This window comes from Schistocerca serialis, chromosome 3 (genome assembly GCF_023864345.2).
Source record: "Schistocerca serialis cubense isolate TAMUIC-IGC-003099 chromosome 3, iqSchSeri2.2, whole genome shotgun sequence".
Lineage (NCBI taxonomy): Eukaryota > Metazoa > Arthropoda > Insecta > Orthoptera > Acrididae > Schistocerca > Schistocerca serialis.
The window spans coordinates 30688497-30694060 of NC_064640.1; the positions used below are offsets into that span (position 1 = coordinate 30688497).

Below are 5564 nucleotides of genomic sequence, written 5' to 3' on the forward strand. Positions count from 1 at the left end.
CAAAACTGATTTGATTGTATTCTTTACAGTGTACTCTTTCTTCGCTATAATGAAATGTCCCTCAAACCGAGCAGCATATATGTGACGCTAGGCTTCTAGTGCAAGACGGCTTAATCCCAATACGCGACAGTATCAGAGTGTTAGGACACGCTATCTCATATTAGTGTAACTTCAGCTTGCCATCATAGTAACTGGATTCAGACTCATATTTTTACTAAGTGCTTTGACGATTTTGTGAACTTCGACAAGCTGTCTGGTGGTGATCCTGTTATGTTAATATTTGATGGGCATCGTATCACATTTCTGTGGCAGACACAGAAAGAGAAAACCGTGTCCACGTCATGTTTATCATCCCATTCCCCGCATAAAATGCAATTTCATGTATGAAACTTGTGGGAGCGTTTAAAATGCATTATCCCCAAGAAATAGAAATCTGGTTGGTAAATAACCTAAGTCAAGCAGTAATCTCACTTTTTATTACAAGGTTATTTGGAGCGGTCTTCTTGAGACCAGTTACAATGGAAAATGCTACAAACGGCATCTGGAAAACGGGACTCTTCCCACGTCCCAGGCATATACTTAGAGGAATTTACTTTGCAATACATCAGGAGTCTGACATACAAGATGCAAACAGTGGAGTAAATGTGAATCTGAAAGATATCCGGCCAGCACCCAAAATCAGCAAGGCGCGTCAAGAGCCACCAACTCTAGTAAAATCAGTAAGTTCTGAATCTGATAAGTTGCTAAGATCGTCTCCATACATAGAATGCATCAAACAATTCAAACAGAAGAAAGGTATAGCGGAATCAAAGGAGATAGAAACGGAAGTTTTGTCCTTGACAAAGAAAAAAAGAATAAATACAGGGAACATAATCTTCCAATCATTCGAAGTCTCATGCTAATTTATTTGAGACCAGTGCCTTAGATGTGCAGCCTGAAGGAGAAGACACTGTATGCATGTTCTGCACTGGTTGATTTGCTGAAGATTAACATAGAGAACTGGGGACAATGCATGGAATGCTGTTTTTGGGCTCCCGAAGAATGTTAATTTGAAAAAGAGCTTTTGCATGCCTTGACTGTACTTCTTTTGCACAGTACACACAGAAAACGTTGCAGAGGCAGTAACGAAGAGAATATTATTATTTTAGGGTTTGCCTGTTCTTATATCTGACGATATTAAATGTTTTCTCTGACTGTCTCATATTAGAACAGTATTTCTGTTTTGATTCAAATTGACTTGCTTCTGCTTTTTTTAAATGCACACGTGTTAAGTAATAGATAGCTCGAATTCAATAAATAAAATTCAATGTACAATAATCTCACATAGATTTCCTATTAAGAAACTTGGAGGCATGGAGACGATCAGCCACTTTAAATATGTCTCATTGTCCGCACGGCTATCCCATACATTTAGCACTAGGTCCCACACTTGGTCAGGTGTCGGTCTTTTCAGTTTCGTGTGACGCTTCAGTTTAGCCTATGAATTTTCAATGGGATTCAAGTCTTACTCTCAAACAGGCCGTTCCATCAGGTCGACGTCAGCCTGTTGCATAACCATTGCTCAGCGATACTACTCGTGTGAATCGGTGAATAGTCCTGCTGGAACTGGATCACTCCATTGGAGTAACGCATCCTCGCACTCGACACACAATCTTCTTCATGGCTACACATACTGACCCACGGCGAGATTACCATAAATTTGATTAAGTATGTCTTCATCATCTGATGACATCCACACCCAGCATGAGACTGATGTGACGAACACGTGAATGTTGCGACACGTATTGGGGGTCGTAACGTGCTCCTTGTGGCCTACAGACCATCACCGGACGCTCATTTACTGAACTAAATCTCATCTGAGAAGATGACATGGGACCAGTGAGCGTCTACATTCAATTCAGTGGCACAAGCCTATAACGTTCGTGATCATCACAGAGGGCCACTTTATTTGCATCCCGTACGTGGTAGCGAAAGATTTGCAAGCTCCCACGGAAATTGGTCTCATTCTTCAGTCGCACTGTTTTTAAAAACGGACATTCCATACAGGTGTCAAATAACACCTTTCCTTTCTAAGGCGTCGACACCTTTTCTAAGACCAACCATCGAAGCTGACCTTCTACCCCTGTCCAGTGCACCCGCTTTATCCACTTCTGGGCACAACGAGGCTGAACGCCGCACCTAGCTGCCGCCTCACGCACACTGAAGCCATCATACTGGACAATTACCAGGACGCTATCCCTCGTGGCCTGCGTATGATGAGTCATTTCGGCAGTAAATGACTGTCATTTACCCATCTGTGGTGCAGTGTTATCACGTTCGGCGTACGTCGGCTATATTCGTGTTACGCTTGCAACACGTAAGAAAATCAATGGCATTGGGTGGACACGAACCCTAATCATTTCAAAGGTATTCTAGAGTCTCAAAGGCAACGTCCTTTCCGCAGTGGATACACCGGTTCCCGTGAGATCACCGAAGTTAATCGCTGTCGGGCGTGGCTGGCACTTGGATGGGTGACCATCCAGGCCGCCATGCGCTGTTGCCATTTTTCGGGGTGCACTCAGCCTCGTGATGCCAATTGAGGAGCTACTCGACCGAATAGTAGCGGCTTCGGTCAAGAATACCATCATAACGGCCGGGAGAGCGGTGTGCTGACCCCACGCCCCTCCTATCCCCATTCTCCACTGAGGATGACACGGCGGTCGGATAGTCCCAGTAGGCCACTCGTCGTTTGAAGACGGAGTGCTTCTTGAGTCTCAAACGCTGCCAGTTTTCTTTTTTAACTCTGATTTTTTTCGTTATTCTTCGTTCCATTTGTTGTATGCGGACGTCCCATGACACCCGTCGAAATTCCTCGTTGATTTAGTCACTCAGATTTTTTATTACAGAGGGCAGCTAAGCCTCTGACCGAACACGCTGAGCTACCGCATCCTGCACTTAGCTGCCACGTAACGGTACAGATTTGCTTTTACTTGTTTATTCAAAGTAGATGCATCTCAGCTTTTCAAACATATGAAAGTGTTATAAAAGTCCAGAATGTTATAAAAGTGTATAAAACAATATGAGGAAATTATAAGCAATCAGAACTAATAAAGGAAAGGTCTACAAGTAAAATCGTTGTTACAAGAAAGGAACAAATACACTGCTAAAAGTGTGTTACATGTGACGCTGCCACAGTTGCCAGTGTGTGTTGCGTTACCACTGGTGCGAGCTGTACACAACTGAACGTACCTGAGTTTATCAAGAAATGCGAACTGTTTTGTTTTGTCGACTGAGTTGTTGTTGTGGTCTTCAGTCCAGAGACTGGTTTGATGCAGCTCTCCATGCTACTCTATCTTGTGCAAGCTTCTTCATCTCCAAGTACTTACCGCAACCTACATCCTTCTGAATCTGCTTAATGTATTCATGCCTTGGTCTCCCTCTACGATTTTTACCCTCCACGCTACCCTCCAATACTAAATTGGTGCTCTCTTGATGCCTTAGAACATGTCCTACGAACCGATCCCTCCTTCTAGTCAAGTTGTGCCACAAATTTCTCTTTTCATTCAGTGCCTCCTCGTTAGTCATGAGCTCTACCCATCTAATCCTCAGCATTCTTCTGTAGCACCACATTTCGAAAGCTTCTATTCTCTTCTTGTCTAAACTATTTATCGTCCATGTTTCACTTCCATAAATGGCTACCACTCCATACAAATACTTTCAGGAAAGACTTCTTGACACTTAAATCTATACTCGATGTTAACAAACTTCTCTTCTTCAGAAACGCTTTCCTTGCCGTTGCCAGTCTACATTTTATATCCTCTCTACCTCGACCATCATCAGTTATTTTGCTTCCCAAATAGCAAAACTCATCTACTACTTTAAGTGTCTCATTTGCTAACTTAATTCCCTCAGCATCACCTGATTTAATTCGCCTACGTTCCATTATCCTCGTTTTGCTTTTGCTGATGTTCATCTTATATCCTTCTTTCAACACTCTGTCCATTTCGTTCAATTGCTCTTCCAGGTCCTTCGCTGTCTCTGACAGAATTACGATGTCCTCGGCAAACCTCAAGATTTTTATTTCTTCTCCATGGATTTTAAATCCTACTCCTAATTTTTCTTTTGTTTCCTTTACAGCTTGCTAAAAGTATAGATTGAATAACATAGGGGATAGGCTACAACCTTATCTCACTCCCTTCCCAACCACTGCTTCCCTTTCGTGCCCCTCGATTATAACTGCCATCTGGTTTCAGTACAAATTGTAAATAGCCTTTCGCTCCCTGTATTTTATCCCTGCCACCTTCAGAATTCGAAAGAGAGTATTCCAGTCAACATTGGCAAAAACTTCCTCTAAGTCTACAAATGTCAGAAACGTAGGTTTGCCTTTCCTTAGTCTATATTCTAAGATAGGGCATAGGATCAGTATTGCCTCGCGTGTTCCAACATTCTACGGACTCCAAACTGATCTTCCCCGAGGTCGGCTTCTACCAGTTTTTCCATTCGTCTGTAAAGAATTCGTGTTAGTATTTTGCCGCCGTGACTTACTAAACTGATAGTTCGGTAATTTTCACACTTGTCAGCACCTGCTTTCTTTGGGATTGGAATTATTATATTCTTCTTGATGTCTGAAGGTATTTCGCGTGTCTCATACATCTTGCTCACCACATGGTGGAGTTTTGTCATGGCTGGCTCTCCCTAGTCTATCAGTAGTTCTAACGGAATGTTGTCTACTCCCGGGGCCTCGTTTCGACTTAGATCTTTCAGTACTCTGTCAAACCCTTCACGCAGTATCATGTCTCCCATTTCATCTTTCTACGTCCTCTTCCATCTCCATTATATTGCCCTCAAGTACATCGTCCTTGTATAAACACTCTATATACTCCTTCCACCTTTCTGCTTTCTTTTCGTTGCTTAGTACTGGTTTTCCATCTGAGTTCTTGATATTCATACAAATGGTTCTCTTTTCTCCAAAGTCCTCTTTAATTTTCTTACAGGCAGTATCTATCTTTCCCCTAGTGATAATTGCCTCTACATCCTTACATTTACCCTCTAGCCATCCCCGCTTGGCCATTTTGCACTTCCTGTCGATCTCATTTTTGAAACTTTTGTATTCCCTTTTGCCTGCTGTATTTACTGCATGTTTATATTTTCCCTTTCATCAATTAAATTCAATATCTCTTCTGTTACCCAAGAATTTCTACTAGCCCTCGTCTTTTTACCTACTGGATCCTCTGCTGCTTTCACTATTTCATCTCTCGAAGCTACCCATTCTTCTTCTACTGTATTTCTTCCCCCTTTCTTGTCAATCGTTCCCTAATGTTCTCTCTGAAGCTCTCTACAACCTCGGGTTCCTTCAGTTTATCCAGGTCCAATCTCCTTAAATTCCCACATTTTTGCAGTTTCTTGGGCTTCAGTCTACAGTCCACAACCAATAAATTGTGGTTACTGTCCCTGGAAATGTCTTACAATTTAAAAACTGGTTCCTAAATCTCTGTCTTATCGTTATATAATCTATCTGAAACCTTCCAGTGTCTCCAGGCCTCTTCCACGTATACAACTCTCTTTCATGATTCTTAAATCAAGTT

At 42.3% G+C, this 5564-nt stretch overlaps 1 pseudogene; it reads left to right on the forward strand.

Annotated features, from left to right (window-relative positions):
- The first annotated feature begins 2424 nt into the window (after nt 1-2424).
- On the forward strand, nt 2425-2542 carry LOC126471673 (5S ribosomal RNA; annotated as a pseudogene).
- The last annotated feature ends 3022 nt before the right edge of the window (nt 2543-5564 follow it).